The sequence below is a fragment of the Taudactylus pleione genome, unplaced genomic scaffold (assembly GCF_031769625.1).
Source record: "Taudactylus pleione unplaced genomic scaffold, aTauple2 ptg000174l, whole genome shotgun sequence".
NCBI lineage: Eukaryota > Metazoa > Chordata > Amphibia > Anura > Myobatrachidae > Taudactylus > Taudactylus pleione.
This window is the reverse complement of record NW_028284576.1, coordinates 5068188-5091438: the sequence shown is the minus strand read 5'-3', so window position 1 is coordinate 5091438 and position 23251 is coordinate 5068188. Positions and strand designations below refer to the sequence as shown.

Genomic DNA, 23251 nt, shown 5'->3' with positions numbered 1-23251 from the left:
CATCCCTGGGTGGGCTTGAACCACCAACCTTTCAGTTAACAGCCGAACGCGCTAACCAATTGCGCCACAGAGACACGTGAAAGTTCTTTCTAATGTATATTATCAGTAAGGGAAGATGAACCAGCAGAACTGAACTTAAACTGCATAAAAGTTTCTAACTTGGATCATTTCTTTCAATATCAAAAATATAATGAGATAAAAGGGAATATGACAGGGAGATGGGCATTAAAATTCCAATGAGAAGGTAAGTAAGACAATATATCTCTGTCCACAATGGAAGTTAGTTGGGACAGTGCCACCAGATGTGGGACAGTTTCTTCAGCCCCACAAAGTCTCCAACACAATGGTGATAAAGAAGGAAACATTTTATGAAATCATTAAGGTACTAAATACCAACGATAATGGGATTTCACTAAACTTGAGGCTAATGGATGTTTTTGAGATGTTATCTCTAAATGTAATCCAGTCCTCTTGGTGTGAGTGGTGTAAATGCTTTTAACATCAAAGGGGAATTAGCTCAAATGGTAGAGTGCTCACTTAGCTTGCGAGAGGTAGTGGGATCGATGCCCGCATTCTCCAGATAATATTATGGAACCAAAATTTGCTGCAATATATCAAGTGAAGAATAACATTCCTGACCAAAATTCTTCACTGTTTTTATTTTCTTCTCATGCCCCAGAGGAATGCAGAGTTACATATAGTTGTCTTGAAAATTACATGCAAACAATTTGGGGTTGATTCAAAGAGCTGATACACCACATTTAATGTGAGTAACTGACTATAAGCCACACTTATGGTAGCTCCAAACTTGCACCAATTTGTTGTAGCACCATATGCTGTATAAAAAAGTGATATCGGGTTGCTAGTCGTCCAATTTCAACTGCTGTAACTGGTGTTACTATACTGTTGCAAGGTTAACTTACCCCCTTTGTAAATAATTGAATCCACTTCTCAGAATTAACCCAGTGGATCCCAGTATCTGGTATATATTAATACATTTTTTCATATTCTTCTGGCTAAAAGTCACTGTGAATTTTTAGCTTATTCTCTATATCTTCTTAGGACTGATCACTTGTTTTCAATTTGTAAAGTTCTTTCTATTATTATCTAACACTAGTTGGAAAGCCATGGATGTAGAGTTAGTAAAGTCTTAGCTGTTAATTTCCATGTAAGTTTGTGTATTGAGGTAAAATGAAGACAAATGTCTGGTAAATTTCGTCAAATAAAGAATCCTCCTGCCACAGAATAACAAATACTAAACACGTCCCTGGGTGGGCTTGAACCACCAACCTTTCAGTTAACAGCCGAACGCGCTAACCAATTGCGCCACAGAGACACGTGAAAGTGTTTTTTAATGGATATTATCAGTAAGCGAAGATGAACCAGCAGAACTGAACTTAAACTGCTTAAAAGTTTCTAACTTGGATCATTTCTTACAAATGGACACTATAATATGAACTTGTGCAAAGTAAGAAATAACAGGATTATACCCTGTAAATTGAGAATTTTGTCAGGGTGTGAAAATAACTTAGTCGTGATGGGGGCGAATCAATCCAGTTATAAAAGGGTTGAAATAGGGGGATTTCAGTTAGTCCAAGGATCCAAGTATATGAGAACTTATTTGCAGTGTTATGAAAAATTCTGGTGATGTATTCACAATGATAGATGTGCCAAATTGTATTTATAATAAAGATAGAGAATGGTGGAACTGAGTTTTTTCAATATAAAGCTATATGGCATTTGGTAGCACTCAAAATATGTGTTATAAATTTGTGGGTATACTTAGGAATATCAGAAATATAATGAGATAAAAGGGAATATGACAGGGAGTTGGGCATTAAAATTCCAATGAGAAGGTAAGTAAGACAATGTATCTCTGTCCACAATGGAAGTAAGTTTCGGACAGTGCCACCAGATGTGGGACAGTTTCCTCAGCCCCACAAAGTCTCCAACACTATGGTGATAAAGAAGGAAACATTTTATGAAATCATTAAGGTACTAAATACCAACGATAATGGGATTTCACTAAACTTGAGGCTAATGGAAGTTTTTGAGATGTTATTTCTAAATGTAATCCAGTCCGCATTCTCCAGATAAGATTTTGCAACCAAAATTTGCTGCAATATATCAAGTGAAGAATAACATTCCAGACCAAAATTCTTCACTGTTTTTATTTTCTTCTGATGCCCCAGAGGAATGCGGAGTGACATATAGTTGTCTTGAAAATTACATGCAAACAATTTGGGGTTGCTTCAAAGAGCTGATCCACCACATTTCCTGTGAGTAACTGACTACAAGCAACACTTATGGTAGCTCCAAACTTGCACCAATTTGTTGTAGCCCCATAATGCTGCATAAAAAAGTGATATTGTGTTACTAGGGGTCAAATTTCAACTGCTGTAACTGGTATTACTAGACATTTGCAAGGTAACTTACCCCCTTTTTAAATAATTGAATCCACTTCTCAGAATTAACCCAGTGGATCCCAGTATCTGGTATATATTAATAAATTTTTCTTATTCTTCTGGCTAAAAGTCACTGTGAATTATTAGCTTATTCTCTATATCTTCTTAGAACTGATCACTTGTTTTCAATTTGTAAAGTTCTTTCTAGTATTATCTAACACTAGCCGGAAAGCCATGGATGTAGAGTTAGTAAAGTCATAGCTGTTAATTTCCATGTAAGTTTGTGTATTGAGGTAAAATGAAGACAAATGCCTGGTAAATTTTGTCTAATACCACAAAATAACAAATACTAAACACGTCCCTGGGTGGTCTTGAACTACCAACCTTTCAGTTAACAGCCGAACGCGCTAACCAATTGCGCCACAGAGACACGTGAAAGTGCTTTCTAATGGATATTATCAGTAAGGGAAGATGAACCAGCAGAACTGAACTTAAACTGCATAAAAGTTTCTAACTTGGATCATTTCTTACAATATCAAAAATATAATGAGATAAAAGGGAATATGACAGGGAGTTGGGCATTGAAATTCCAATGAGAAGGTAAGTAAGACAATGTATCTCTGTCCACAATGGAAGTACATTGGGACAGTGCCACCAGATGTGGGACAGTTTCTTCAGCCCCACAAAGTCTCCAACACAATGGTGATAAAGAAGGAAACATTTTATGAAATCATTAAGGTACTAAATACCAACGATAATGGGATTTCACTAAACTTGAGGCTAATGGATGTTTTTGAGATGTTATCTCTAAATGTAATCCAGTCCTCTTGGTGTGAGTGGTGTAAATGCTTTTAACATCTAAGGGGAATTAGCTTAAATGGTAGAGTGCTCGCTTAGCTTGCGAGAGGTAGTGGGATCGATGCCCGCATTCTCCAGATAATATTTTGGAACCAAAATTTGCTGCAATATATCAAGTGAAGAATAACATTCCTGACCAAAATTCTTCACTGTTTTTATTTTCTTCTGATGCCCCAGAGGAATGCAGAGTTACATATAGTTGTCTTGAAAATTACATGCAAACAATTTGGGGTTGATTCAAAGAGCTGATACACCACATTTAATGTGAGTAACTGACTATAAGCCACACTTATGGTAGCTCCAAACTTGCACCAATTTGTTGTAGCACCATATGCTGTATAAAAAAGTGATATCGGGTTGCTAGTCGTCCAATTTCAACTGCTGTAACTGGTGTTACTATACTGTTGCAAGGTTAACTTACCCCCTTAGTAAATAATTGAATCAACTTCTCAGAATTAACCCAGTGGATCCCAGTATCTGGTATATATTAATACATTTTTCTTATTCTTCTGGCTAAAAGTCACTGTGAATTTTTAGCTTATTCTCTATATCTTCTTAGGACTGATCACTTGTTTTCAATTTTGTAAAGTTCTTTCTATTATTATCTAACACTAGTTGGAAAGCCATGGATGTAGAGTTAGTAAAGTCATAGCTGTTAATTTCCATGTAAGTTTGTGTATTGAGGTAAAATGAAGACAAATGTCTGGTAAATTTCGTCAAATAAAGAATCCTCCTGCCACAGAATAACAAATACTAAACACGTCCCTGGGTGGGCTTGAACCACCAACCTTTCAGTTAACAGCCGAACGCGCTAACCAATTGCGCCACAGAGACACGTGAAAGTGTTTTCTAATGGATATTATCAGTAAGCGAAGATGAACCAGCAGAACTGAACTTAAACTGCTTAAAAGTTTCTAACTTGGATCATTTCTTACAAATGGACACTTTAATATGAACTTGTGCAAAGTAAGAAATAACAGGATTATACCCTGTAAATTGAGAATTTTGTCAGGGTGTGAAAATAACTTAGTCGTGATGGGGGCGAATCAATCCAGTTATAAAAGGGTTGAAATAGGGTGATTTCAGTTAGTCCAAGGATCCAAGTATATGAGAACTTATTTGCAGTGTTATGAAAAATTCTTTTGATGTATTCACAATGATAGATGTGCCAAATTGTATTTATAATAAAGATAGAGAATGGTGGAACTGAGTTTTTTCAATATAAAGCTATATGGCATTTGGTAGCACTCAAAATATGTGTTATAAATTTGTGGGTATACTTAGGAATATCAGAAATATAATGAGATAAAAGGGAATATGACACGGAGTTGGGCATTAAAATTCCAATGAGAAGGTAAGTAAGACAATGTATCTCTGTCCACAATGGAAGTAAGTTGGGACAGTGCCACCAGATGTGGGACAGTTTCCTCAGCCCCACAAAGTCTCCAACACAATGGTGATAAAGAAGGAAACATTTTATTAAATCATTAAGGTACTAAATACAAGCGATAATGGGATTTCACTAATCTTGAGGCTAATGGATGTTTTTGAGATGTTATTTCTAAATGTAATCCAGTCCGCATTCTCCAGATAAGATTTTGGAACCAAAATTTGCTGCAATATATCAAGTGAAGAATAACATTCATGACCAAAATTCTTCTCTGTTTTTATTTTCTTCTGATGCCCCAGAGGAATGCTGAGTTACATATAGTTGTCTTGAAAATTACATGCAAACAATTTGGGGTTGATTCAAAGAGCTGATACACCACATTTCCTGTGAGTAACTGACTTTAAGCTACACTTATGGTAGCTCCAAACTTGCACCAATTTGTTGAAGCCCCATAATGCTACATAAAAAAGTGATATCGGATTGCTAGGGGTCCAATTTCAACTGCTGTAACTCATGTTACTATACTGTTGCAAGATTAACTTACTCCCTTTTTAAATAATTGAATCAACTTCTCAGAATTAACCCAGTGGATCCCAGTATCTGGTATATATTAATACATTTTTCTTATTCTTCAGGCTAAAAGTCACTGTGAATTTTTAGCTTATTCTCTATATCTTCTTAGGACTGATCACTTGTTTTCAATTTGTAAAGTTCTTTCTAGTATTATCTAACACTAGCTGGAAAGCCATGGATGTAGAGTTAGTAAAGTCATAGCTGTTAATTTCCATGTAAGTTTGTGTATTGAGATAAAATGAAGACAAATGCCTGGTAAATTTTGTCTAATACCACAAAATAACAAATACTAAACACGTCCCTGGGTGGTCTTGAACTACCAACCTTTCGATTAACAGCCGAACGCGCTAACCAATTGCGCCACAGAGACACGTGAAAGTGCTTTCTAATGGATATTATCAGTAAGGGAAGATGAACAAGCAGAACTGAACTTAAACTGCATAAAAGTTTCTAACTTGGATCATCTCTTACAATATCAAAAATATAATGAGATAAAAAGGAATATGACAGGGAGTTGGGCATTAAAATTCCAATGAGAAGGTAAGTAAGACAATGTATCTCTGTCCACAATGGAAGTAAGTTGGGACAGTGCCACCAGATGTGGGACAGTTTCCTCAGCCCCACAAAGTCTCCAACACAATGGTGATAAAGAAGGAATCATTTTATGAAATCATTAAGGTACTAAATACCAACGATAATGGGATTTCACTAAACTTGAGGCTAATGGAAGTTTTTGAGATGTTATTTCTAAATGTAATCCAGTCCGCATTCTCCAGATAAGATTTTGCAACCAAAATTTGCTGCAATATATCAAGTGAAGAATAACATTCCAGACCAAAATTCTTCACTGTTTTTATTTTCTTCTGATGCCCCAGAGGAATGCGGAGTGTCATATAGTTGTCTTGAAAATTACATGCAAACAATTTGGGGTTGATTCAAAGAGCTGATACACCACTTTTCCTGTGAGTAACTGACTATAAGCCACACTTATGGTAGCTCCAAACTTGCACCAATTTGTTGTAGCCCCATAATGCTGCATAAAAAAGTGATATTGTGTTACTTGGGGACCAATTTCAACTGCTGTAACTGGTATTACTAGACATTTGCAAGGTAACTTACCCCCTTTTTAAATAATTGAATCAACTTCTCAGAATTAACCAAGTGGATCCCAGTATCTGGTATATATTAATAAATTTTTCTTATTCTTCTGGCTAAAAGTCACTGTGAATTTTTAGCTTATTCTCTATATCTTCTTAGATTTGATCACTTGTTTTCAATTTGTAAAGTTCTTACTAGTATTATCTAACACTAGCTGGAAAGCCATGGATGTAGAGTTAGTAAAGTCATAGCTGTTAATTTCCATGTAAGTTTGAGTATTGAGGTAAAATGATGACAAATGCCAGGTAAATTTCGTCAAATATAGAATCCTCCTGCCACAGAATAAAAGTTACTAAACAAGTCCCTCGGTGGGCTTGACCCACCAACCTTTCAGTTAACAGCAGAACGCAGTAAACAATTGCGCCACAGAGACACGTGAAAGTTCTTTCTAATGTATATTATCAGTAAGCGAAGATGAACCAGCAGAACTGAATTTAAACTGCTTAAAAGTTTCTAACTTGGATCATTTCTTACAAATGGACACTATAATATGAACTTGTGCAAAGTAAGAAATAACAGGATTATACCCTGTAAATTGAGAATTTTGTCAGGGTGTGAAAATATCTTAGTCATGATGGGGGCGAATCAATCCAGTTATAAAAGGGTTGAAATAGGGGGATTTCAGTTAGTCCAAGGATCCAAGTATATGAGAACTTATTTGCAGTGTTATGAAAAATTCTGGTGATGTATTCACAATGATAGATGTGCCAAATTGTATTTATAATAAAGATAGAGAATGGTGGAACTGAGTTTTTTCAATATAAAGCTATATGGCATTTGGTAGCACTCAAAATATGTGTTATAAATTTGTGGGTATACTTAGGAATATCAGAAATATAATGAGATAAAAGGGAATATGACAGGGAGTTGGGCATTAAAATTCCAATGAGAAGGTAAGTAAGACAATGTATCTCTGTCCACAATGGAAGTAAGTTAGGACAGTGCCACCAGATGTGGGACAGTTTCTTCAGCCCCACAAAGTCTCCAACACAATGGTGATAAAGAAGGAAACATTTTATGAAATCATTAAGGTACTAAATACCAACGATAATGGGATTTCACTAAACTTGAGGCTAATGGATGTTTTTGAGATGTTATCTCTAAATGTAATCCAGTCCTCTTGGTGTGAGTGGTGTAAATGCTTTTAACATCAAAGGGGAATTAGCTCAAATGGTAGAGTGCTCGCTTAGCATGCGAGAGGTAGTGGTTTCGATGCCCGCATTCTCCAGATAATATTTTGGAACCAAAATTTGCTGCAATATATCAAGTGAAGAATAACATTCCTGACCAAAATTCTTCACTGTTTTTATTTTCTTCTGATGCCCCAGAGGAATGCAGAGTTACATATAGTTGTCTTGAAAATTACATGCAAACAATTTGGGGTTGATTCAAAGAGCTGATACACCACATTTAATGTGAGTAACTGACTATAAGCCACACTTATGGTAGCTCCAAACTTGCACCAATTTGTTGTAGCACCATATGCTGTATAGAAAAGTGATATCGGGTTGCTAGTCGTCCAATTTCAACTGCTGTAACTGGTGTTACTATACTGTTGCAAGGGTAACTGACCCCCTTTGTAAATAATTGAATCAACTTCTCAGAATTAACCCAGTGGATCCCAGTATCTGGTATATATTAATACATTTTTTCTTATTCTTCTGGATAAAAGTCACTGTGAATTTTTAGCTTATTCTCTATATCTTCTTAGGACTGATCACTTGTTTTCAATTTGTAAAGTTCTTTCTATTATTATCTAACACTAGTTGGAAAGCCATGGATGTAGAGTTAGTAAAGTCATAGCTGTTAATTTCCATGTAAGTTTGTGTATTGAGGTAAAATGAAGACAAATGTCTGGTAAATTTCGTCAATAAAAGAATCCTCCTGCCACAGAATAACAATAACTAAACACGTCCCGAACGCACTAACCAATTGCGCCACAGAGACACGTGAAAGTGCTTTCTAATGGATATTATCAGTAAGGGAAGATGAACCAGCAGAACTGAACTTAAACTGCATAAAAGTTTCTAACTTGGATCATTTCTTACAATATCAAAAATATAATGAGATAAAAGGGAATATGACAGGGAGTTGGGCATTAAAATTCCAATGAGAAGGTAAGTAAGACAATGTATCTCTGTCCACAATGGAAGTACGTTGGGACAGTGCCACCAGATGTGGGACAGTTTCTTCAGCCCCACAAAGTCTCCAACACAATGGTGATAAAGAAGGAAACATTTTATGAAATCATTAAGGTACTAAATACCAACGATAATGGGATTTCACTAAACTTGAGACTAATGGATGTTTTTGAGATGTTATCTCTAAATGTAATCCAGTCCTCTTGGTGTGAGTGGTGTAAATGCTTTTAACATCTAAGGGGAATTAGCTTAAATGGTAGAGTGCTCGCTTAGCTTGCGAGAGGTAGTGGGATCGATGCCTGCATTCTCCAGATAATATTTTGTAACCAAAATTTGCTGCAATATATCAAGTGAAGAATAACATTCCTGACCAAAATTCTTCACTGTTTTTATTTTCTTCTCATGCCCCAGAGGAATGCAGAGTTACATATAGTTGTCTTGAAAATTACATGCAAACAATTTGGGGTTGATTCAAAGAGCTGATACACCACATTTAATGTGAGTAACTGACTATAAGCCACACTTATGGTAGCTTCAAACTTGCACCAATTTGTTGTAGCACCATATGCTGTATAAAAAAGTGATATCGGGTTGCTAGTCGTCTAATTTCAACTGCTGTAACTGGTGTTACTATACTGTTGCAAGTTTAACTTACCCCCTTTGTAAATAATTGAATCAACTTCTCAGAATTAACCGAGTGGATCCCAGTATCTGGTATATATTAATACATTTTTCTTATTCTTCTGGCTAAAAGTCTCTGTGAATTTTTAGCTTATTCTCTATATCTTCTTAGGACTGATCACTTGTTTTCAATTTTGTAAAGTTCTTTCTATTATTATCTAACACTAGTTGGAAAGCCATGGATGTAGAGTTAGTAAAGTCATAGCTGTTAATTTCCATGTAAGTTTGTGTATTGAGGTAAAATGAAGACAAATGTCTGGTAAATTTCGTCAAATAAAGAATCCTCCTGCCACAGAATAACAAATACTAAACACGTCCCTGGGTGGGCTTGAACCACCAACCTTTCAGTTAACAGCCGAACGCGCTAACCAATTGCGCCACAGAGACACTTGAAAGTGTTTTCTAATGGATATTATCAGTAAGCGAAGATGAACTAGCAGAACTGAACTTAAACTGCTTAAAAGTTTCTAACTTGGATCATTTCTTACAAATGGACACTATAATATGAACTTGTGCAAAGTAAGAAATAACTGGATTATACCCTGTAAATTGAGAATTTGTCAGAGTGTGAAAATAACATAGTCGTGATGGGGGCGAATCAATCCAGTTATAAAAGGGTTGAAATAGGGGGATTTCAGTTAGTCCAAGGATCCAAGTATATGAGAACTTATTTGCAGTGTTATGAAAAATTCTGGTGATGTATTCACAATGATAGATGTGCCAAATTGTATTTATTATAAAGATAGAGAATGGTGGAACTGAGTTTTTTCAATATAAAGCTATATGGCATTTGGTAGCACTCAAAATATGTGTTATAAATTTGTGGGTATACTTAGGAATATCAGAAATATAATGAGATAAAAGGGAATATGACAGGGAGTTGGGCATTAAAATTCCAATGAGAAGGTAAGTAAGACAATGTATCTCTGTCCACAATGGAAGTAAGTTTCGGACAGTGCCACCAGATGTGGGACAGTTTCCTCAGCCCCACAAAGTCTCCAACACAATGGTGATAAAGAAGGAAACATTTTATGAAATCAATAAGGTACTAAATACCAACGATAATGGGATTTCACTAAACTTGAGGCTAATGGAAGTTTTTGAGATGTTATTTCTAAATGTAATCCAGTCCGCATTCTCCAGATAAGATTTTGCAACCAAAATTTGCTGCAATATATCAAGTGAAGAATAACATTCCAGACCAAAATTCTTCACTGTTTTTATTTTCTTCTGATGCCCTAGAGGAATGCGGAGTGACATATAGTTGTCTTGAAAATTACATGCAAACAATTTGGGGTTGCTTCAAAGAGCTGATACACCACATTTCCTGTGAGTAACTGACTATAAGCCACACTTATGGTAGCTCCAAACTTGCACCAATTTGTTGTAGCCCCATAATGCTGCATAAAAAAGTGATATTGTGTTACTAGGGGTCAAATTTCAACTGCTGTAACTGGTATTACTAGACATTTGCAAGGTAACTTACCCCCTTTTTAAATAATTGAATCCACTTCTCAGAATTAACCCAGTGGATCCCAGTATCTGGTATATATTAATAAATTTTTCTTATTCTTCTGGCTAAAAGTCACTGTGAATTTTTAGCTTATTCTCTATATCTTCTTAGAACTGATCACTTGTTTTCAATTTGTAAAGTTCTTTCTAGTATTATCTAACACTTGCTGGAAAGCCATGGATGTAGAGTTAGTAAAGTCATAGCTGTTAATTTCCATGTAAGTTTGTGTATTGAGGTAAAATGAAGACAAATGCCTGGTAAATTTCATCAAATATAGAATCCTCCTGCCACAGAATAACAAATACTAAACACGTCCCTGGGTGGGCTTGACCCACCAACCTTTCAGTTAACAGCCGAACGCGCTAACCAATTGCACCACAGAGACACGTGAAAGTGCTTTCTAATGGATATTATCAGTAAGCGAAGATGAACCAGCAGAACTGAACTTAAACTGCTTAAAAGTTTCTAACTTGGGTCATTTCTTACAAATGGACACTATAATATGAACTTGTGCAAAGTAAGAAATAACAGGATTATACCCTGTAAATTGAGAATTTTGTCAGGGTGTGAAAATATCTAAGTCATGATGGGGGCGAATCAATCCAGTTATAAAAGGGTTGAAATAGGGAGATTTCAGTTAGTCCAAGGATCCAAGTATATGAGAACTTATTTGCAGTGTTATGAAAAATTCTTTTGATGTATTCACAATGATAGATGTGCCAAATTGTATTTATAATAAAGATAGAGAATGGTGGAACTGAGTTTTTTCAATATAAAGCTATATGGCATTTGGTAGCACTCAAAATATGTGTTATAAATTTGTGGGTATACTTAGGAATATCAGAAATATAATGAGATAAAAGGGAATATGACACGGAGTTGGGCATTAAAATTCCAATGAGAAGGTAAGTAAGACAATGTATCTCTGTCCACAATGGAAGTAAGTTGGGACAGTGCCACCAGATGTGGGACAGTTTCCTCAGCCCCACAAAGTCTCCAACACAATGGTGATAAAGAAGGAAACATTTTATTAAATCATTAAGGTACTAAATACAAGCGATAATGGGATTTCACTAATCTTGAGGCTAATGGATGTTTTCGAGATGTTATTTCTAAATGTAATCCAGTCCGCATTCTCCAGATAAGATTTTGGAACCAAAATTTGCTGCAATATATCAAGTGAAGAATAACATTCATGACCAAAATTCTTCTCTGTTTTTATTTTCTTCTGATGCCCCAGAGGAATGCTGAGTTACATATAGTTGTCTTGAAAATTACATGCAAACAATTTGGGGTTGATTCAAAGAGCTGATACACCACATTTCCTGTGAGTAACTGACTTTAAGCTACACTTATGGTAGCTCCAAACTTGCACCAATTTGTTGAAGCCCCATAATGCTACATAAAAAGTGATATCGGATTGCTAGGGGTCCAATTTCAACTGCTGTAACTCATGTTACTATACTGTTGCAAGATTAACTTACTCCCTTTTTAAATAATTGAATCAACTTCTCAGAATTAACCCAGTGGATCCCAGTATCTGGTATATATTAATACATTTTTCTTATTCTTCAGGCTAAAAGTCACTGTGAATTTTTAGCTTATTCTCTATATCTTCTTAGGACTGATCACTTGTTTTCAATTTGTAAAGTTCTTTCTAGTATTATCTAACACTAGCTGGAAAGCCATGGATGTAGAGTTAGTAAAGTCATAGCTGTTAATTTCCATGTACGTTTGTGTATTGAGATAAAATGAAGACAAATGCCTGGTAAATTTTGTCTAATACCACAAAATAACAAATACTAAACACGTCTCTGGGTGGTCTTGAACTACCAACCTTTCGATTAACAGCCAAACGTGCTAACCAATTGCGCCACAGAGACACGTGAAAGTGCTTTCTAATGGATATTATCAGTAAGGGAAGATGAACAAGCAGAACTGAACTTAAACTGCATAAAAGTTTCTAACTTGGATCATCTCTTACAATATCAAAAATATAATGAGATAAAAGGGAATATGACAGGGAGTTGGGCATTAAAATTCCAATGAGAAGGTAAGTAAGACAATGTATCTCTGTCCACAATGGAAGTAAGTTGGGACAGTGCCATCAGATGTGGGACAGTTTCCTCAGCCCCACAAAGTCTCCAACACAATGGTGATAAAGAAGGAATCATTTTATGAAATCATTAAGGTACTAAATACCAACGATAATGGGATTTCACTAAACTTGAGGCTAATGGAAGTATTTGAGATGTTATTTCTAAATGTAATCCAGTCCGCATTCTCCAGATAAGATTTTGCAACCAAAATTTGCTGCAATATATCAAGTGAAGAATAACATTCCAGACCAAAATTCTTCACTGTTTTTATTTTCTTCTGATGCCCCAGAGGAATGCGGAGTGACATATAGTTGTCTTGAAAATTACATGCAAACAATTTGGGGTTGATTCAAAGAGCTGATACACCACATTTCCTGTGAGTAACTGACTATAAGCCACACTTATGGTAGCTCCAAACTTGCACCAATTTGTTGTAGCCCCATAATGCTGCATAAAAAAGTGATATTGTGTTACTTGGGGACCAATTTCAACTGCTGTAACTGGTATTACTAGACATTTGCAAGGTAACTTACCCCCTTTTTAAATAATTGAATCAACTTCTCAGAATTAACCAAGTGGATCCCAGTATCTGGTATATATTAATAAATTTTTCTTATTCTTCTGGCTAAAAGTCACTGTGAATTTTTAGCTTATTCTCTATATCTTCTTAGATTTGATCACTTGTTTTCAATTTGTAAAGTTCTTACTAGTATTATCTAACACTAGCTGGAAAGCCATGGATGTAGAGTTAGTAAAGTCATAGCTGTTAATTTCCATGTAAGTTTGAGTATTGAGGTAAAATGATGACAAATGCCAGGTAAATTTCGTCAAATATAGAATCCTCCTGCCACAGAATAAAAGTTACTAAACAAGTCCCTTGGTGGGCTTCACCCACCAACCTTTCAGTTAACAGCAGAACGCAGTAAACAATTGCGCCACAGAGACACGTGAAAGTTCTTTCTAATGTATATTATCAGTAAGCGAAGATGAACCAGCAGAACTGAATTTAAACTGCTTAAAAGTTTCTAACTTGGATCATTTCTTACAAATGGACACTATAATATGAACTTGTGCAAAGTAAGAAATAACAGGATTATACCCTGTAAATTGAGAATTTTGTCAGGGTGTGAAAATATCTTAGTCATGATGGGGGCGAATCAATCCAGTTATAAAAGGGTTGAAATAGGGGGATTTCAGTTAGTCCAAGGATCCAAGTATATGAGAACTTATTTGCAGTGTTATGAAAAATTCTGGTGATGTATTCACAATGATAGATGTGCCAAATTGTATTTATAATAAAGATAGAGAATGGTGGAACTGAGATTTTTCAATATAAAGCTATATGGCATTTGGTTGCACTCAAAATATGTGTTATAAATTTGTGGGTATACTTAGGAATATCAGAAATATAATGAGATAAAAGGGAATATGACAGGGAGTTGGGCATTAAAATTCCAATGAGAAGGTAAGTAAGACAATGTATCTCTGTCCACAATGGAAGTAAGTTAGGACAGTGCCACCAGATGTGGGACAGTTTCTTCAGCCCCACAAAGTCTCCAACACAATGGTGATAAAGAAGGAAACATTTTATGAAATCATTAAGGTACTAAATACCAACGATAATGGGATTTCACTAAACTTGAGGCTAATGGATGTTTTTGAGATGTTATCTCTAAATGTAATCCAGTCCTCTTGGTGTGAGTGGTGTAAATGCTTTTAACATCAAAGGGGAATTAGCTCAAATGGTAGAGTGCTCGCTTAGCATGCGAGAGGTAGTGGGATCGATGCCCGCATTCTCCAGATAATATTTTGGAACCAAAATTTGCTGCAATATATCAAGTGAAGAATAACATTCCTGACCAAAATTCTTCACTGTTTTTATTTTCTTCTGATGCCCCAGAGGAATGCAGAGTTAAATATAGTTGTCTTGAAAATTACATGCAAACAATTTGGGGTTGATTCAAAGAGCTGATACACCACATTTAATGTGAGTAACTGACTATAAGCCACACTTATGGTAGCTCCAAACTTGCACCAATTTGTTGTAGCACCATATGCTGTATAGAAAAGTGATATCGGGTTGCTAGTCATCCAATTTCAACTGCTGTAACTGGTGTTACTATACTGTTGCAAGGGTAACTGACCCCCTTTGTAAATAATTGAATCAACTTCTCAGAATTAACCCAGTGGATCCCAGTATCTGGTATATATTAATACATTTTTTCTTATTCTTCTGGATAAAAGTCACTGTGAATTTTTAGCTTATTCTCTATATCTTCTTAGGACTGATCACTTGTTTTCAATTTGTAAAGTTCTTTCTATTATTATCTAACACTAGTTGGAAAGCCATGGATGTAGAGTTAGTAAAGTCATAGCTGTTAATTTCCATGTAAGTTTGTGTATTGAGGTAAAATGAAGACAAATGTCTGGTAAATTTCGTCAAAAAAAGAATCCTCCTGCCACAGAATAACAATAACTAAACACGTCCCGAACGCATTAACCAATTGCGCCACAGAGACACGTGAAAGTGCTTTCTAATGGATATTATCAGTAAGGGAAGATGAACCAGCAGAACTGAACTTAAACTGCATAAAAGTTTCTAACTTGGATCATTTCTTACAATATCAAAAATATAATGAGATAAAAGGGAATATGACAGGGAGTTGGGCATTAAAATTCCAATGAGAAGGTAAGTAAGACAATGTATCTCTGTCCACAATGGAAGTACGTTGGGACAGTGCCACCAGATGTGGGACAGTTTCTTCAGCCCCACAAAGTCTCCAACACAATGGTGATAAAGAAGGAAACATTTTATGAAATCATTAAGGTACTAAATACCAACGATAATGGGATTTCACTAAACTTGAGGCTAATGGATGTTTTTGAGATGTTATCTCTAAATGTAATCCAGTCCTCTTGGTGTGAGTGGTGTAAATGCTTTTAACATCTAAGGGGAATTAGCTTAAATGGTAGAGTGCTCGCTTAGCTTGCGAGAGGTAGTGGGATCGATGCCTGCATTCTCCAGATAATATTTTGTAACCAAAATTTGCTGCAATATATCAAGTGAAGAATAACATTCCTGACCAAAATTCTTCACTGTTTTTATTTTCTTCTCATGCCCCAGAGGAATGCAGAGTTACATATAGTTGTCTTGAAAATTACATGCAAACAATTTGGGGTTGATTCAAAGAGCTGATACACCACATTTAATGTGAGTAACTGACTATAAGCCACACTTATGGTAGCTCCAAACTTGCACCAATTTGTTGTAGCACCATATGCTGTATAAAAAAGTGATATCGGGTTGCTAGTCGTCTAATTTCAACTGCTGTAACTGGTGTTACTATACTGTTGCAAGGTTAACTTACCCCCTTTGTAAATAATTGAATCAACTTCTCAGAATTAACCGAGTGGATCCCAGTATCTGGTATATATTAATACATTTTTCTTATTCTTCTGGCTAAAAGTCTCTGTGAATTTTTAGCTTATTCTCTATATCTTCTTAGGACTGATCACTTGTTTTCAATTTTGTAAAGTTCTTTCTATTATTATCTAACACTAGTTGGAAAGCCATGGATGTAGAGTTAGTAAAGTCATAGCTGTTAATTTCCATGTAAGTTTGTGTATTGAGGTAAAATGAAGACAAATGTCTGGTAAATTTCGTCAAATAAAGAATCCTCCTGCCACAGAATAACAAATACTAAACACGTCCCTGGGTGGGCTTGAACCACCAACCTTTCAGTTAACAGCCGAACGCGCTAACCAATTGCGCCACAGAGACACGTGAAAGTGTTTTCTAATGGATATTATCAGTAAGCAAAGATGAACCAGCAGAACTGAACTTAAACTGCTTAAAAGTTTCTAACTTGGATCATTTCTTACAAATGGACACTATAATATGAACTTGTGCAAAGTAAGAAATAACTGGATTATACCCTGTAAATTGAGAATTTTGTCAGGGTGTGAAAATAACTTAGTCGTGATGGGGGCGAATCAATCCAGTTATAAAAGGGTTGAAATAGGGGGATTTCAGTTAGTCCAAGGATCCAAGTATATGAGAACTTATTTGCAGTGTTATGAAAAATTCTGGTGATGTATTCACAATGATAGATGTGCCAAATTGTATTTATTATAAAGATAGAGAATGGTGGAACTGAGTTTTTTCAATATAAAGCTATATGGCATTTGGTAGCACTCAAAATATGTGTTATAAATTTGTGGGTATACTTAGGAATATCAGAAATATAATGAGATAAAAGGGAATATGACAGGGAGTTGGGCATTAAAATTCCAATGAGAAGGTAAGTAAGACAATGTATCTCTGTCCACAATGGAAGTAAGTTTCAGACAGTGCCACCAGATGTGGGACAGTTTCCTCAGCCCCACAAAGTCTCCAACACAATGGTGATAAAGAAGGAAACATTTTATGAAATCAATAAGGTACTAAATACCAACGATAATGGGATTTCACTAAACTTGAGGCTAATGGAAGTTTTTGAGATGTTATTTCTAAATGTAATCCAGTCCGCATTCTCCAGATAAGATTTTGCAACCAAAATTTGCTGCAATATATCAAGTGAAGAATAACATTCCAGACCAAAATTCTTCACTGTTTTTATTTTCTTCTGATGCCCCAGAGGAATGCGGAGTGACATATAGTTGTCTTGAAAATTACATGCAAACAATTTGGGGTTGCTTCAAAGAGCTGATACACCACATTTCCTGTGAGTAACTGACTATAAGCCACACTTATGGTAGCTCCAAACTTGCACCAATTTGTTGTAGCCCCATAATGCTGCATAAAAAAGTGATATTGTGTTACTAGGGGTCAAATTTCAACTGCTGTAACTGGTATTACTAGACATTTGCAAGGTAACTTACCCCCTTTTTAAATAATTGAATCCACTTCTCAGAATTAACCCAGTGGATCCCAGTATCTGGTATATATTAATAAATTTTTCTTATTCTTCTGGCTAAAAGTCACTGTGAATTTTTAGCTTATTCTCTATATCTTCTTAGAACTGATCACTTGTTTTCAATTTGTAAAGTTCTTTCTAGTATTATCTAACACTAGCTGGAAAGCCATGGATGTAGAGTTAGTAAAGTCATAGCTGTTAATTTCCATGTAAGTTCTTGTATTGAGGTAAAATGAAGACAAATGCCTGGTAAATTTCATCAAATATAGAATCCTCCTGCCACAGAATAACAAATACTAAACACGTCCCTGGGTGGGCTTGAACCACCAACCTTTCAGTTAACAGCCGAACGCGCTAACCAATTGCGCCACAGAGACACGTGAAAGTGCTTTCTAATGGATATTATCAGTAAGCGAAGATGAACCAGCAGAACTGAACTTAAACTGCTTAAAAGTTTCTAACTTGGGTCATTTCTTACAAATGGACACTATAATATGAACTTGTGCAAAGTAATAAATAACAGGATTATACCCTGTAAATTGAGAATTTTGTCAGGGTGTGAAAATATCTTAGTCGTGATGGGGGCGAATCAATCCAGTTATAAAAGCGTTGAAATAGGGGGATTTCAGTTAGTCCAAGGATCCAAGTATATGAGAACTTATTTGCAGTGTTATGAAAAATTCTGGTGATGTATTCACAATGATAGATGTGCCAAATTGTATTTATAATAAAGATAGAGAATGGTGGAACTGAGTTTTTTCAATATAAAGCTATATGGCATTTGGTAGCACTCAAAATATGTGTTATAAATTTGTGGGTATACTTAGGAATATCAGAAATATAATGAGATAAAAGGGAATATGACAGGGAGTTGGGCATTAAAATTCCAATGAGAAGGTAAGTAAGACAATGTATCTCTGTCCACAATGGAAGTAAGTTAGGACAGTGCCACCAGATGTGGGACAGTTTCTTCAGCCCCACAAAGTCTCCAACACAATGGTGATAAAGAAGGAAACATTTTATGAAATCATTAAGGTACTAAATACCAACGATAATGGGATTTCACTAAACTTGAGGCTAATGGATGTTTTTGAGATGTTATCTCTAAATGTAATCCAGTCCTCTTGGTGTGAGTGGTGTAAATGCTTTTAACATCAAAGGGGAATTAGCTCAAATGGTAGAGTGCTCGCTTAGCATGCGAGAGGTAGTGGGATCGATGCCCGCATTCTCCAGATAATATTTTGGAACCAAAATTTGCTGCAATATATCAAGTGAAGAATAACATTCCTGACCAAAATTCTTCACTGTTTTTATTTTCTTCTGATGCCCCAGAGGAATGCAGAGTTACATATAGTTGTCTTGAAAATTACATGCAAACAATTTGGGGTTGATTCAAAGAGCTGATACACCACATTTAATGTGAGTAACTGACTATAAGCCACACTTCTGGTAGCTCCAAACTTGCACCAATTTGTTGTAGCACCATATGCTGTATAGAAAAGTGATATCGGGTTGCTAGTCGTCCAATTTCAACTGCTGTAACTGGTGTTACTATACTGTTGCAAGGGTAACTGACCCCCTTTGTAAATAATTGAATCAACTTCTCAGAATTAACCAAGTGGATCCCAGTATCTGGTATATATTAATACATTTTTTCTTATTCTTCTGGATAAAAGTCACTGTGAATTTTTAGCTTATTCTCTATATCTTCTTAGGACTGATCACTTGTTTTCAATTTGTAAAGTTCTTTCTATTATTATCTAACACTAGTTGGAAAGCCATGGATGTAGAGTTAGTAAAGTCATAGCTGTTAATTTCCATGTAAGTTTGTGTATTGAGGTAAAATGAAGACAAATGTCTGGTAAATTTCGTCAAATAAAGAATCCTCCTGCCACAGAATAACAAATACTAAACACGTCCCTGGGTGGGCTTGAACCACCAACCTTTCAGTTAACAGCCGAACGCGCTAACCAATTGCGCCACAGAGACACGTGAAAGTGTTTTCTAATGGATATTATCAGTAAGCAAAGATGAACCAGCAGAACTGAACTTAAACTGCTTAAAAGTTTCTAACTTGGATCATTTCTTACAAATGGACACTATAATATGAACTTGTGCAAAGTAAGAAATAACTGGATTATACCCTGTAAATTGAGAATTTTGTCAGGGTGTGAAAATAACTTAGTCGTGATGGGGGCGAATCAATCCAGTTATAAAAGGGTTGAAATAGGGGGATTTCAGTTAGTCCAAGGATCCAAGTATATGAGAACTTATTTGCAGTGTTATGAAAAATTCTGGTGATGTATTCACAATGATAGATGTGACAAATTGTATTTATTATAAAGATAGAGAATGGTGGAACTGAGTTTTTTCAATATAAAGCTATATGGCATTTGGTAGCACTCAAAATATGTGTTATAAATTTGTGGGTATACTTAGGAATATCAGAAATATAATGAGATAAAAGGGAATATGACAGGGAGTTGGGCATTAAAATTCCAATGAGAAGGTAAGTAAGACAATGTATCTCTGTCCACAATAGAAGTAAGTTTCGGACAGTGCCACCAGATGTGCGACAGTTTCCTCAGCCCCACAAAGTCTCCAACACAATGGTGATAAAGAAGGAAACATTTTATGAAATCAATAAGGTACTAAATACCAACGATAATGGGATTTCACTAAACTTGAGGCTAATGGAAGTTTTTGAGATGTTATTTCTAAATGTAATCCAGTCCGCATTCTCCAGATAAGATTTTGCAACCAAAATTTGCTGCAATATATCAAGTGAAGAATAACATTCCAGACCAAAATTCTTCACTGTTTTTATTTTCTTCTGATGCCCCAGAGGAATGCGGAGTGACATATAGTTGTCTTGAAAATTACATGCAAACAATTTGGGGTTGCTTCAAAGAGCTGATACACCACATTTCCTGTGAGTAACTGACTATAAGCCACACTTATGGTAGCTCCAAACTTGCACCAATTTGTTGTAGCCCCATAATGCTGCATAAAAAAGTGATATTGTGTTACTAGGGGTCAAATTTCAACTGCTGTAACTGGTATTACTAGACATTTGCAAGGTAACTTACCCCCTTTTTAAATAATTGAATCCACTTCTCAGAATTAACCCAGTGGATCCCAGTATCTGGTATATATTAATAAATTTTTCTTATTCTTCTGGCTAAAAGTCACTGTGAATTTTTAGCTTATTCTCTATATCTTCTTAGAACTGATCACTTGTTTTCAATTTGTAAAGTTCTTTCTAGTATTATCTAACACTAGCTGGAAAGCCATGGATGTAGAGTTAGTAAAGTCATAGCTGTTAATTTCCATGTAAGTTTGTGTATTGAGGTAAAATGAAGACAAATGCCTGGTAAATTTCATCAAATATAGAATCCTCCTGCCACAGAATAACAAATACTAAACACGTCCCTGGGTGGGCTTGAACCACCAACCTTTCAGTTAACAGCCGAACGCGCTAAACAATTGCGCCACAGAGACACGTGAAAGTGCTTTCTAATGGATATTATCAGTAAGCGAAGATGAACCAGCAGAACTGAACTTAAACTGCTTAAAAGTTTCTAACTTGGGTCATTTCTTACAAATGGACACTATAATATGAACTTGTGCAAAGTAAGAAATAACAGGATTATACCCTGTAAATTGAGAATTTTGTCAGGGTGTGAAAATATCTTAGTCGTGATGGGGGCGAATCAATCCAGTTATAAAAGGGTTGAAATAGGGGGATTTCAGTTAGTCCAAGGATCCAAGTATATGAGAACTTATTTGCAGTGTTATGAAAAATTCTGGTGATGTATTCACAATGATAGATGTGCCAAATTGTATTTATAATAAAGATAGAGAATGGTGGAACTGAGTTTTTTCAATATAAAGCTATATGGCATTTGGTAGCACTCAAAATATGTGTTATAAATTTGTGGGTATACTTAGGAATATCAGAAATATAATGAGATAAAAGGGAATATGACAGGGAGTTGGGCATTAAAATTCCAATGAGAAGGTAAGTAAGACAATGTATCTCTGTCCACAATGGAAGTAAGTTAGGACAGTGCCACCAGATGTGGGACAGTTTCTTCAGCCCCACAAAGTCTCCAACACAATGGTGATAAAGAAGGAAACATTTTATGAAATCATTAAGGTACTAAATACCAACGATAATGGGATTTCACTAAACTTGAGGCTAATGGATGTTTTTGAGATGTTATCTCTAAATGTAATCCTGTCCTCTTGGTGTGAGTGGTGTAAATGCTTTTAACATCAAAGGGGAATTAGCTCAAATGGTAGAGTGCTCGCTTAGCATGCGAGAGGTAGTGGGATCGATGCCCGCATTCTCCAGATAATATTTTGGAACCAAAATTTGCTGCAATATATCAAGTGAAGAATAACATTCCTGACCAAAATTCTTCACTGTTTTTATTTTCTTCTGATGCCCCAGAGGAATGCAGAGTTACATATAGTTGTCTTGAAAATTACATGCAAACAATTTGGGGTTGATTCAAAGAGCTGATACACCACATTTAATGTGAGTAACTGACTATAAGCCACACTTATGGTAGCTCCAAACTTGCACCAATTTGTTGTAGCACCATATGCTGTATAGAAAAGTGATATCGGGTTGCTAGTCGTCCAATTTCAACTGCTGTAACTGGTGTTACTATACTGTTGCAAGGGTAACTGACCCCCTTTGTAAATAATTGAATCAACTTCTCAGAATTAACCAAGTGGATCCCAGTATCTGGTATATATTAATACATTTTTTCTTATTCTTCTGGATAAAAGTCACTGTGAATTTTTAGCTTATTCTCTATATCTTCTTAGGACTGATCACTTGTTTTCAATTTGTAAAGTTCTTTCTATTATTATCTAACACTAGTTGGAAAGCCATGGATGTAGAGTTAGTAAAGTCATAGCTGTTAATTTCCATGTAAGTTTGTGTATTGAGGTAAAATGAAGACAAATGTCTGGTAAATTTCGTCAAAAAAAGAATCCTCCTGCCACAGAATAACAATAACTAAACACGTCCCGAACGCACTAACCAATTGCGCCACAGAGACACGTGAAAGTGCTTTCTAATGGATATTATCAGTAAGGGAAGATGAACCAGCAGAACTGAACTTAAATTGCATAAAAGTTTCTAACTTGGATCATTTCTTACAATATCAAAAATATAATGAGATAAAAGGGAATATGACAGGGAGTTGGGCATTAAAATTCCAATGAGAAGGTAAGTAAGACAATGTATCTCTGTCCACAATGGAAGTACGTTGGGACAGTGCCACCAGATGTGGGACAGTTTCTTCAGCCCCACAAAGTCTCCAACACAATGGTGATAAAGAAGGAAACATTTTATGAAATCATTAAGGTACTAAATACCAACGATAATGGGATTTCACTAAACTTGAGGCTAATGGATGTTTTTGAGATGTTATCTCTAAATGTAATCCAGTCCTCTTGGTGTGAGTGGTGTAAATGCTTTTAACATCTAAGGGGAATTAG

The 23251-nt window shown here is 35.7% G+C and overlaps 7 non-coding genes across 7 annotated transcripts; all 7 read right to left on the bottom strand.

The window, feature by feature from the left end:
• On the bottom strand, positions 1–74 carry TRNAN-GUU (transfer RNA asparagine (anticodon GUU)). Its single transcript has one exon. It is a non-coding gene; the product is annotated as a tRNA-Asn (tRNA).
• A 1188-nt stretch (positions 75–1262) lies between these two features.
• TRNAN-GUU (transfer RNA asparagine (anticodon GUU)) lies at positions 1263–1336 on the bottom strand. The gene has a single exon. It is a non-coding gene; the product is annotated as a tRNA-Asn (tRNA).
• Positions 1337–4023: 2687 nt separating this feature from the next.
• TRNAN-GUU (transfer RNA asparagine (anticodon GUU)) lies at positions 4024–4097 on the bottom strand. Its single transcript has one exon. It is a non-coding gene; the product is annotated as a tRNA-Asn (tRNA).
• A 5422-nt stretch (positions 4098–9519) lies between these two features.
• Positions 9520–9593, bottom strand: TRNAN-GUU (transfer RNA asparagine (anticodon GUU)). The gene has a single exon. It is a non-coding gene; the product is annotated as a tRNA-Asn (tRNA).
• Positions 9594–16525: 6932 nt separating this feature from the next.
• Positions 16526–16599, bottom strand: TRNAN-GUU (transfer RNA asparagine (anticodon GUU)). Its single transcript has one exon. It is a non-coding gene; the product is annotated as a tRNA-Asn (tRNA).
• Positions 16600–18037: 1438 nt separating this feature from the next.
• On the bottom strand, positions 18038–18111 carry TRNAN-GUU (transfer RNA asparagine (anticodon GUU)). The gene has a single exon. It is a non-coding gene; the product is annotated as a tRNA-Asn (tRNA).
• A 1538-nt stretch (positions 18112–19649) lies between these two features.
• Positions 19650–19723, bottom strand: TRNAN-GUU (transfer RNA asparagine (anticodon GUU)). The gene has a single exon. It is a non-coding gene; the product is annotated as a tRNA-Asn (tRNA).
• Between the last annotated feature and the right edge of the window lie 3528 nt (positions 19724–23251).